This window comes from Chiloscyllium plagiosum, unplaced genomic scaffold, assembly GCF_037043375.1.
Source record: "Chiloscyllium plagiosum isolate Xiang-an unplaced genomic scaffold, Cpla_swu_hap1 HiC_scaffold_183, whole genome shotgun sequence".
Classification (NCBI taxonomy): domain Eukaryota; kingdom Metazoa; phylum Chordata; class Chondrichthyes; order Orectolobiformes; family Hemiscylliidae; genus Chiloscyllium; species Chiloscyllium plagiosum.
In genome coordinates, this window is record NW_028270322.1 from 22,501 (window position 1) to 35,000 (window position 12,500).

Here is a 12,500-nt window from a genome sequence, read left to right on the forward strand (position 1 = left end):
AATTTTTTCGAGGCAGTACAAATCAGTAACCAGTGACACTTAGAATTTTTTAGGCTCAGTACAAATCAGTAACCAACGACACTTAGAATTTTTTTGAGTCAGTACAAATCAGTAACCAGTGACACTTAGAATTTTTTTGATGCAGTACAAATCAGTAACCAACGACACTTAGAATTTTTTCCAGTCAGTACAAATCAGTAACCAGTGACACTTAGAATTTTTTTGAGTCAGTACAAAGCAGTAACCAGTGACACTTAGATTTTTTAGGGTCCAAACTGTGATGGGAGCGAACTTGACTGCTCATACCGACTTTGAGTGCTCGAGGCCGGCTAGCCCAGCCGGATTTGACCCGGTGGTTACAAATCAGTAACCAGTGACACTTAGAATTTTTTCGAGGCAGTACAAATCAGTAACCAGTGACACTTAGAATTTTTTCGAGGCAGTACAAATCAGTAACCAGTGACACTTAGAATTTTTTAGGCTCAGTACAAATCAGTAACCAAGGACACTTAGAATTTTTTAGAGTCAGTACAAATCAGTAACCAGTGACACTTAGAATTTTTTTGAGTCAGTACAAATCAGTAACCAACGACACTTAGAATTTTTTAGAGTCAGTACAAATCAGTAACCAGTGACACTTAGAATTTTTTTGAGTCAGTACAAATCAGTAACCAGTGACACTTAGATTTTTTAGGGTCCAAACTGTGATGGGAGCGAACTTGACTGCTCATACCGACTTTGAGTGCTCGAGGCCGGCTAGCCCAGCCGGATTTGACCCGGTGGTTACAAATCAGTAACCAGTGACACTTAGAATTTTTTCGAGGCAGTACAAATCAGTAACCAGTGACACTTAGAATTTTTTCGAGGCAGTACAAATCAGTAACCAGTGACACTTAGAATTTTTTAGGCTCAGTACAAATCAGTAACCAACGACACTTAGAATTTTTTTGAGTCAGTACAAATCAGTAACCAGTGACACTTAGAATTTTTTTGAGGCAGTACAAATCAGTAACCAACGACACTTAGAATTTTTTTGATGCAGTACAAATCAGTAACCAAGGACACTTAGAATTTTTTAGAGTCAGTACAAATCAGTAACCAGTGACACTTAGAATTTTTTTGAGGCAGTACAAATCAGTAACCAGTGACACTTAGAATTTTTTCCAGTCAGTACAAATCAGTAACCAACGACGCTTAGAATTTTTTTGAGTCAGTACAAATCAGTAACCAGTGACACTTAGAATTTTTTAGGCTCAGTACAAATCAGTAACCAGTGACACTTAGAATTTTTTAGGCTCAGTACAAATCAGTAACCAACGACACTTAGAATTTTTTTGAGTCTGTAGAAGTCAGTAACCAAGTGCATTTTTGAATTGGTTACTGACTTCTCCTTTCGAGTTGCGGCTGTGGTTGGCTTCAATTAGTCGTGGGGGCTTAATTATCGCCCAGGGGAGCATGCCCCGGTAGTGTGGCCGGGGACGGAGTGCCTTTTGAAGGGGGTGTTTCTGAATTTGGATCCTTTTTGAGTAGCATTGTCGGATGGGTGTGATTTTGAAGGGTGTGTTGGCCGGCGGTGGGGCCAGGCTTAGGGTGAGTGTCCCGCCTTCGGGAGCGGACCGGCCCCCGCGTTCGGGCCGATTTTCGTGCATTTCCCAAGTCGGCAAGTGGTCCAAACTGTGATGGGAGCGAACTTGACTGCTCATACCGGCTTTGCGTGCTCGGGGCCGGCTAGCCCGGCCGGATTTGACCCGGTGGTTCAGCCGAAGGTCTCGACTTTGAGAGCGGACCGGCCCCCGCGTTCGGGCCGATTTTCGTGCATTTCCCAAGTCGGCAAGTGGTCCAAACTGTGATGGGAGCGAACTTGACTGCTCATACCGACTTTGAGTGCTCGAGGCCGGCTAGCCCGGCCGAATTTGACCCGGTGGTTACAAATCAGTAAACAACGTCACTTAGAATTTATTTCAGTCAGTACCAATCAGTAACCCGTGACACTTAGACTTTTTTAGGGTCCAAACTGTGATGGGAGCGAACTTGACTGCTCATACCGACTTTGAGTGCTCGAGGCCGGCTAGCCCGGCCGGATTTGACCCGGTGGTTACAAATCAGTAAACAACGTCACTTAGAATTTATTTCAGTCAGTACCAATCAGTAACCAACGACACTTAGAGTTTTATTCAGTCAGTACAAATCAGTAACCCGTGACACTTAGACTTTTTTAGGGTCCAAACTGTGATGGGAGCGAACTTGACTGCTCATACCGACTTTGAGTGCTCGAGGCCGGCTAGCCCAGCCGGATTTGACCCGGTGGTTACAAATCAGTAACCAACGACACTTAGAATTTTTTTGAGGCAGTACAAATCAGTAACCAGTGACACTTAGAATTTTTTAGGCTCAGTACAAATCAGTAACCAGTGACACTTAGACTTTTTTTAGGGTCCAAACTGTGATGGGAGCGAACTTGACTGCTCATACCGACTTTGAGTGCTCGGGGCCGGCTAGCCCGGCCGGATTTGACCCGGTGGTTACAAATCAGTAACCGACGACACTTAGAATTTTTTTGAGGCAGTACAAATCAGTAACCAGTGACACTTAGAATTTTTTAGGCTCAGTACAAATCAGTAACCAGTGACACTTAGAATTTTTTAGGCTCAGTACAAATCAGTAACCAAGGACACTTAGAATTTTTTAGAGTCAGTACAAATCAGTAACCAGTGACACTTAGAATTTTTTTGAGTCAGTACAAATCAGTAACCAGTGACACTTAGATTTTTTAGGGTCCAAACTGTGATGGGAGCGAACTTGACTGCTCATACCGACTTTGAGTGCTCGAGGCCGGCTAGCCCAGCCGGATTTGACCCGGTGGTTACAAATCAGTAACCAGTGACACTTAGAATTTTTTCGAGGCAGTACAAATCAGTAACCAGTGACACTTAGAATTTTTTTGAGTCAGTACAAATCAGTAACCAGTGACACTTAGACTTTTTTTAGGGTCCAAACTGTGATGGGAGCGAACTTGACTGCTCATACCGACTTTGAGTGCTCGGGGCCGGCTAGCCCGGCCGGATTTGACCCGGTGGTTACAAATCATTAACCGACGACACTTAGAATTTTTTTGAGTCAGTACAAATCAGTAACCAGTGACACTTAGAATTTTTTCCAGTCAGTACAAATCAGTAACCAAGGACACTTAGAATTTTTTAGGCTCAGTACAAATCAGTAACCAGTGACACTTAGAATTTTTTCGAGGCAGTACAAATCAGTAACCAGTGACACTTAGAATTTTTTCGAGGCAGTACAAATCAGTAACCAGTGACACTTAGAATTTTTTAGGCTCAGTACAAATCAGTAACCAACGACACTTAGAATTTTTTTGAGTCAGTACAAATCAGTAACCAGTGACACTTAGAATTTTTTTGAGGCAGTACAAATCAGTAACCAACGACACTTAGAATTTTTTTGATGCAGTACAAATCAGTAACCAAGGACACTTAGAATTTTTTAGAGTCAGTACAAATCAGTAACCAGTGACACTTAGAATTTTTTTGAGGCAGTACAAATCAGTAACCAGTGACACTTAGAATTTTTTCCAGTCAGTACAAATCAGTAACCAACGACGCTTAGAATTTTTTTGAGTCAGTACAAATCAGTAACCAGTGACACTTAGAATTTTTTAGGCTCAGTACAAATCAGTAACCAGTGACACTTAGAATTTTTTAGGCTCAGTACAAATCAGTAACCAACGACACTTAGAATTTTTTTGAGTCTGTAGAAGTCAGTAACCAAGTGCATTTTTGAATTGGTTACTGACTTCTCCTTTCGAGTTGCGGCTGTGGTTGGCTTCAATTAGTCGTGGGGGCTTAATTATCGCCCAGGGGAGCATGCCCCGGTAGTGTGGCCGGGGACGGAGTGCCTTTTGAAGGGGGTGTTTCTGAATTTGGATCCTTTTTGAGTAGCATTGTCGGATGGGTGTGATTTTGAAGGGTGTGTTGGCCGGCGGTGGGGCCAGGCTTAGGGTGAGTGTCCCGCCTTCGGGAGCGGACCGGCCCCCGCGTTCGGGCCGATTTTCGTGCATTTCCCAAGTCGGCAAGTGGTCCAAACTGTGATGGGAGCGAACTTGACTGCTCATACCGGCTTTGCGTGCTCGGGGCCGGCTAGCCCGGCCGGATTTGACCCGGTGGTTCAGCCGAAGGTCTCGACTTTGAGAGCGGACCGGCCCCCGCGTTCGGGCCGATTTTCGTGCATTTCCCAAGTCGGCAAGTGGTCCAAACTGTGATGGGAGCGAACTTGACTGCTCATACCGACTTTGAGTGCTCGAGGCCGGCTAGCCCGGCCGAATTTGACCCGGTGGTTACAAATCAGTAAACAACGTCACTTAGAATTTATTTCAGTCAGTACCAATCAGTAACCCGTGACACTTAGACTTTTTTAGGGTCCAAACTGTGATGGGAGCGAACTTGACTGCTCATACCGACTTTGAGTGCTCGAGGCCGGCTAGCCCGGCCGGATTTGACCCGGTGGTTACAAATCAGTAAACAACGTCACTTAGAATTTATTTCAGTCAGTACCAATCAGTAACCAACGACACTTAGAGTTTTATTCAGTCAGTACAAATCAGTAACCCGTGACACTTAGACTTTTTTAGGGTCCAAACTGTGATGGGAGCGAACTTGACTGCTCATACCGACTTTGAGTGCTCGAGGCCGGCTAGCCCAGCCGGATTTGACCCGGTGGTTACAAATCAGTAACCAACGACACTTAGAATTTTTTTGAGGCAGTACAAATCAGTAACCAGTGACACTTAGAATTTTTTAGGCTCAGTACAAATCAGTAACCAGTGACACTTAGACTTTTTTTAGGGTCCAAACTGTGATGGGAGCGAACTTGACTGCTCATACCGACTTTGAGTGCTCGGGGCCGGCTAGCCCGGCCGGATTTGACCCGGTGGTTACAAATCAGTAACCGACGACACTTAGAATTTTTTTGAGGCAGTACAAATCAGTAACCAGTGACACTTAGAATTTTTTAGGCTCAGTACAAATCAGTAACCAGTGACACTTAGAATTTTTTAGGCTCAGTACAAATCAGTAACCAAGGACACTTAGAATTTTTTAGAGTCAGTACAAATCAGTAACCAGTGACACTTAGAATTTTTTTGAGTCAGTACAAATCAGTAACCAGTGACACTTAGATTTTTTAGGGTCCAAACTGTGATGGGAGCGAACTTGACTGCTCATACCGACTTTGAGTGCTCGAGGCCGGCTAGCCCAGCCGGATTTGACCCGGTGGTTACAAATCAGTAACCAGTGACACTTAGAATTTTTTCGAGGCAGTACAAATCAGTAACCAGTGACACTTAGAATTTTTTTGAGTCAGTACAAATCAGTAACCAGTGACACTTAGACTTTTTTTAGGGTCCAAACTGTGATGGGAGCGAACTTGACTGCTCATACCGACTTTGAGTGCTCGGGGCCGGCTAGCCCGGCCGGATTTGACCCGGTGGTTACAAATCATTAACCGACGACACTTAGAATTTTTTTGAGTCAGTACAAATCAGTAACCAGTGACACTTAGAATTTTTTCCAGTCAGTACAAATCAGTAACCAAGGACACTTAGAATTTTTTAGGCTCAGTACAAATCAGTAACCAGTGACACTTAGAATTTTTAGGGTCCAAACTGTGATGGGAGCGAACTTGACTGCTCATACCGACTTTGAGTGCTCGAGGCCGGCTAGCCCAGCCGGATTTGACCCGGTGGTTACAAATCAGTAACCAGTGACACTTAGAATTTTTTCGAGGCAGTACAAATCAGTAACCAGTGACACTTAGAATTTTTTAGGCTCAGTACAAATCAGTAACCAACGACACTTAGAATTTTTTTGAGTCAGTACAAATCAGTAACCAGTGACACTTAGAATTTTTTTGATGCAGTACAAATCAGTAACCAACGACACTTAGAATTTTTTCCAGTCAGTACAAATCAGTAACCAGTGACACTTAGAATTTTTTTGAGTCAGTACAAATCAGTAACCAGTGACACTTAGATTTTTTAGGGTCCAAACTGTGATGGGAGCGAACTTGACTGCTCATACCGACTTTGAGTGCTCGAGGCCGGCTAGCCCAGCCGGATTTGACCCGGTGGTTACAAATCAGTAACCAGTGACACTTAGAATTTTTTCGAGGCAGTACAAATCAGTAACCAGTGACACTTAGAATTTTTTCGAGGCAGTACAAATCAGTAACCAGTGACACTTAGAATTTTTTAGGCTCAGTACAAATCAGTAACCAAGGACACTTAGAATTTTTTAGAGTCAGTACAAATCAGTAACCAGTGACACTTAGAATTTTTTTGAGTCAGTACAAATCAGTAACCAGTGACACTTAGATTTTTTAGGGTCCAAACTGTGATGGGAGCGAACTTGACTGCTCATACCGACTTTGAGTGCTCGAGGCCGGCTAGCCCAGCCGGATTTGACCCGGTGGTTACAAATCAGTAACCAGTGACACTTAGAATTTTTTCGAGGCAGTACAAATCAGTAACCAGTGACACTTAGAATTTTTTCGAGGCAGTACAAATCAGTAACCAGTGACACTTAGAATTTTTTAGGCTCAGTACAAATCAGTAACCAACGACACTTAGAATTTTTTTGAGTCAGTACAAATCAGTAACCAGTGACACTTAGAATTTTTTTGAGTCAGTACAAATCAGTAACCAACGACACTTAGAATTTTTTAGAGTCAGTACAAATCAGTAACCAGTGACACTTAGAATTTTTTTGAGTCAGTACAAATCAGTAACCAGTGACACTTAGATTTTTTAGGGTCCAAACTGTGATGGGAGCGAACTTGACTGCTCATACCGACTTTGAGTGCTCGAGGCCGGCTAGCCCGGCCGGATTTGACCCGGTGGTTCTGCCGAAGGTCTCGCCTTCGAGAGCGGACCCTGCCACCGTGTTCAGGCCGAGTTTCATGCATTTCCAACGTTGGGAAATCAGTAACCAGAAAAACTTAGAAAAAATGCCCAAAAAGAAGAAATCAGTAACCAGAAAAACTTAGAAAAATGCCCGAAAATGAGAAATGAGTAACCAGAAAAACTTAGAAAAATGCCCAAAAAGAAGAAATGAGTAACCAGAAAAACTTAGAAAAATGCCCAAAAAGAAGAAATGAGTAACCAGAAAAACTTAGAAAAATGCCCAAAAAGAAGAAATCAGTAACTAGAAAAACTTAGAAAAATGCCCGAAAATGAGAAATGAGTAACCAGAAAAACTTAGAAAAATGCCCAAAAAGAAGAAATCAGTAACTAGAAAAACTTAGAAAAATGCCCAAAAATAAGAAATGAGTAACCAGAAAAACTTAGAAAAATGCCCAAAAAGAAGAAATCAGTAACTAGAAAAACTTAGAAAAATGCCCGAAAATGAGAAATGAGTAACCAGAAAAACTTAGAAAAATGCCCAAAAAGAAGAAATGAGTAACCAGAAAAACTTAGAAAAATGCCCAAAAAGAAGAAATGAGTAACCAGAAAAACTTAGAAAAATGCCCAAAAAGAAGAAATCAGTAACTAGAAAAACTTAGAAAAATGCCCAAAAATAAGAAATGAGTAACCAGAAAAACTTAGAAAAATGCCCAAAAAGAAGAAATCAGTAACTAGAAAAACTTAGAAAAATGCCCGAAAATGAGAAATGAGTAACCAGAAAAACTTAGAAAAATGCCCAAAAAGAAGAAATGAGTAACCAGAAAAACTTAGAAAAATGCCCAAAAAGAAGAAATGAGTAACCAGAAAAACTTAGAAAAATGCCCAAAAAGAAGAAATCAGTAACTAGAAAAACTTAGAAAAATGCCCGAAAATGAGAAATGAGTAACCAGAAAAACTTAGAAAAATGCCCAAAAAGAAGAAATGAGTAACTAGAAAAACTTAGAAAAATGCCCAAAAAGAAGAAATCAGTAACTAGAAAAACTTAGAAAAATGCCCGAAAATGAGAAATGAGTAACCAGAAAAACTTAGAAAAATGCCCAAAAAGAAGAAATGAGTAACCAGAAAAACTTAGAAAAATGCCCAAAAAGAAGAAATGAGTAACCAGAAAAACTTAGAAAAATGCCCAAAAAGAAGAAATCAGTAACTAGAAAAACTTAGAAAAATGCCCGAAAATGAGAAATGAGTAACCAGAAAAACTTAGAAAAATGCCCAAAAAGAAGAAATGAGTAACCAGAAAAACTTAGAAAAATGCCCAAAAAGAAGAAATGAGTAACCAGAAAAACTTAGAAAAATGCCCAAAAAGAAGAAATCAGTAACTAGAAAAACTTAGAAAAATGCCCGAAAATGAGAAATGAGTAACCAGAAAAACTTAGAAAAATGCCCAAAAAGAAGAAATCAGTAACTAGAAAAACTTAGAAAAATGCCCGAAAATGAGAAATGAGTAACCAGAAAAACTTAGAAAAATGATCAAAAATAATAAATCAGTAACCAGAAAAACTTAGGAAAAAACACTTAGAAAATTTTTCAGCAAAGTGTGAAAAATATTCTAAGTGTCAGCGGAGGAAAGTGCCGAAGCATCGGGAAAGATTCACAAACTCGCGCCGAACATGTGTTCCGAAGTGCCGCAGGAACTGTGTGAATTGAGCCCGGCAAATGGCCAACTGTCATTTTGTGTCTGCAGCCCGAAAACTTTAACTTTGTCTGTCGCGGAAGTCCCGAGCGGGAAAAATCCAAACGGTTTTGCGGGGATCGAGTTCCAGAGCGATGCAGTCAAATTTGAAATTCAGACCCATTCAGTGCCACTTGCATTTGTTACACAGTGAGGTTGGCGGGGTACCCGGAGATTTCTGGGAACACGATTTTTAGAACAAAATGGCGGCGCGGGACCTTTTTGAAAGGCATCCGAAAAACGGTTCCACGGGCATAGCACTCTAATGGCGGGTATGAGTGCATGCTGGAGAGCTCTTGGAAGTCGAATTTTTGACACTTTGTCAATTTTTTGACAGAATTGCCAAACTCTCCCTGTCTGTTCTAAGAGTCGGTCAGAGACCTGTGTGGAGGTCTCTTGACACGATTGGAGGGCGGGCAATCCCCACGTTGACTCCGGCCGTCCCTCCACAGGCGCTCGTGTCCAAAATGAAGGCGAGAGACGCGAGTGGCCTGGTTCCCTTGGGTGCTGCCAGGAAGGATGCGGGCTGACCCTTGCCTGAGCACTCCCTAAAGCCTCTTACGAGTCGAGGGCCGGCCTCGGGCGCCGCACGACCGGCTCTGGGAGTGGGTGGCCGCTATTGTGAATAGGCTGGTCCTTCCCGCTGCCACCCGGCCAAGTGCGACGGCTCTGCCGCCCTGCGGTGCTCGTCACCCAGGTTTGGGGAACTCGGTCAGAGGCTGTGGCGGGGGGTCTCTTGACACGATTGGAGGACGGGCCATCCCCACGTTGACTCCGGCCGTCCCTCCACAGGCGCTCGTGTCCAAAATGAAGGCGAGAGACGCGAGTGGCCTGGTTCCCTTGGGTGCTGCCAGGAAGGGTGCGGGCTGACCCTTGCCTGAGCACTCCGTAAAGCCTCTTACGAGTCGAGGGCCGGCCTCGGGCGCCGCACGACCGGCTCTGGGAGTGGGTGGCCGCTATTGTGAATAGGCTGGTCCTTCCTGCTGCCATCCGGCCAAGTGCGACGGCTCTGCCGCCCTGCGCTGCTCGTCACCCAGGTTTGGGGAACTCGGTCAGAGGCCGTGGCGGGGGGTCTCTTGACACGATTGGAGGACGGGCCATCCCCACGTTGACTCCGGCCGTCCCTCCACAGGCGCTCGTGTCCAAAATGAAGGCGAGAGACGCGAGTGGCCTGGATCCCTTGGGTGCCGCCAGGAAGGGTGTGGGCTGACCCTTGCCTGAGCACACGTTAAAGCCTCTTACGAGTCGAGGGCCGGCCTCGGGCGCCGCACGACCGGCTCTGGGAGTGGGTGGCCGCTATTGTGAATAGGCTGGTCCTTCCCGCTGCCATCCGGCCAAGTGCGACGGCTCTGCCGCCCTGCGGTGCTCGTCACCCAGGTTTGGGGAACTCGGTCAGAGGCCGGTGCGGGGGGTCTCTTGACACGATTGGAGGACGGGCCATCCCCACGTTGACTCCGGCCGTCCCTCCACAGGCGCTCGTGTCCAAAATGAAGGCGAGAGACGCGAGTGGCCTGGATCCCTTGGGTGCCGCCAGGAAGGGTGTGGGCTGACCCTTGCCTGAGCACACGTTAAAGCCCCTTACGAGTCGAGGGACGGCCTCGGGCGCCGCACGACCGGCTCTGGGAGTGGGTGGCCGCTATTGTGTATAGGCTGGTCCTTCCCGCTGCCATCCGGCCAAGTGCGACGGCGCTGCCGCCCTGCGGTGCTCGTCACCCAGGTTTGGGGAACTCGGTCAGAGGCCGGTGCAGGGGTCTCTTGACACGATTGGAGGACGGGCCACCCCCACGTTGACTCCGGCCGTCCGTCCACAGGCGCTCGTGTCCAAAATGAAGGCGAGAGACGCGAGTGGCCTGGATCCCTTGGGTGCCGCCAGGAAGGGTGTGGGCTGACCCTTGCCTGAGCACACGTTAAAGCCCCTTACGAGTCGAGGGACGGCCTCGGGCGCCGCACGACCGGCTCTGGGAGTGGGTGGCCGCTATTGTGTATAGGCTGGTCCTTCCCGCTGCCATCCGGCCAAGTGCGACGGCGCTGCCGCCCTGCGGTGCTCGTCACCCAGGTTTGGGGAACTCGGTCAGAGGCCGGTGCAGGGGTCTCTTGACACGATTGGAGGACGGGCCACCCCCACGTTGACTCCGGCCGTCCGTCCACAGGCGCTCGTGTCCAAAATGAAGGCGAGAGACGCGAGTGGCCTGGATCCCTTGGGTGCCGCCAGGAAGGGTGTAGGCTGGCCCTTGCCTGAGCACACTGTAAAGCCTCTTACGAGTCGAGGGTCGGCCTCGGGCGCCGCACGACCGGCTCTGGGAGTGGGTGGCCGCTATTGTGAATAGGCTGGTCCTTCCCGCTGCCATCCGGCCAAGTGCGACGGCTCTGCCGCCCTGCGCTGCTTGTCACCCAGGTTTGGGGAACTCGGTCAGAGGCCGGTGCGGGGGGTCTCTTGACACGATTGGAGGACGGGCCATCCCCACGTTGACTCCGGCCGTCCGTCCACAGGCGCTCGTGTCCAAAATGAAGGCGAGAGACGCGAGTGGCCTGGATCCCTTGGGTGCCGCCAGGAAGGGTGTGGGCTGACCCTTGCCTGAGCACACGTTAAAGCCTCTTACGAGTCGAGGGTCGGCCTCGGGTGCCGCACGACCGGCTCTGGGAGTGGGTGGCCGCTATTGTGAATAGGCTGGTCCTTCCCGCTGCCACCCGGCCAAGTGCGACGGCTCTGCCGCCCTGCGGTGCTCGTCACCCAGGTTTGTGCAACTCGGTCAGAGGCCGGGGCGGAGGTCTCTTGACACGATTGGAGGACGGGCCATCCCCACGTTGAATCCGGACGTCCCTCCACAGGCGCTCGTGTCGAAAATGAAAGGCGAGAGAGACGTGAGTGGCCTTGGTTCCCTTTGGGTGTTGCCAGGAAGGATGCGGGCTGACCCTTGCCTGAGCACACCCATGTTTGTGCAACTCGGTCAGAGGCCGGGGCAGAGGTCTCTTGAAACGACTGGAGGGCGGGCAATCCCCACGTTGAATCCGGCCGTCCCTCCACAGGCGCTCGTGCCGAAATTGAAGGCGAGAGAGGCGAGTGGCCTTGCTTCCCTTGTGTGTTGCCAGGAAGGATGTGGTCTGACCCTTGCCTGAGCACACCAAGGTTTGTGCAACTCAGTCAGAGGCCGGGGGCAGAGGTCTCTTGAAACGACTGGAGGGCGGGCAATCCCCACGTTGAATCCGGCCGTCCCTCCACAGGCGCTCGTGCCGAAATTGAAGGCGAGAGAGGCGAGTGGCCTTGCTTCCCTTGTGTGTTGCCAGGAAGGATGTGGTCTGACCCTTGCCTGAGCACACCAAGGTTTGTGCAACTCAGTCAGAGGCCGGGGGCAGAGGTCTCTTGAAACGACTGGAGGGCGGGCAATCCCCACGTTGTATCCGGCCGTCCCTCCACAGGCGCTCGTGTCGAAAATGAAAGGCGAGAGACGCGAGTGGCCTTGGTTCCCTTTGGGTGTTGCCATGAAGGATGTGGTCTGACCCTTGCCTGAGCACACCCAGGTTTGTGCAACTCGGTCAGAGGCCGGGGCAGAGGTCTCTTGAAACGACTGGAGGGCGGGCAATCCCCACGTTGTATCCGGCCGTTCCTCCACAGGCGCTCGTGTCGAAAATGAAAGGCGAGAGACGCGAGTGGCCTTGGTTCCCTTTGGGTGTTGCCAGGAAGGGTGCGGGCTGACCCTTGCCTGAGCACTCCCTTAAAGCCTCGTTACGAGGCGAGCAGGCCTCGCGCGATTCGCACGACCGGCTCTGGTAGTGGTCGGGCCGCTATGGCGAATAGGCTGGTCCTCCCCTGCCACCCGGCAAAGCGCGTTGGCTCTGCCGCCCTGCGGTGCTCGTCACCCA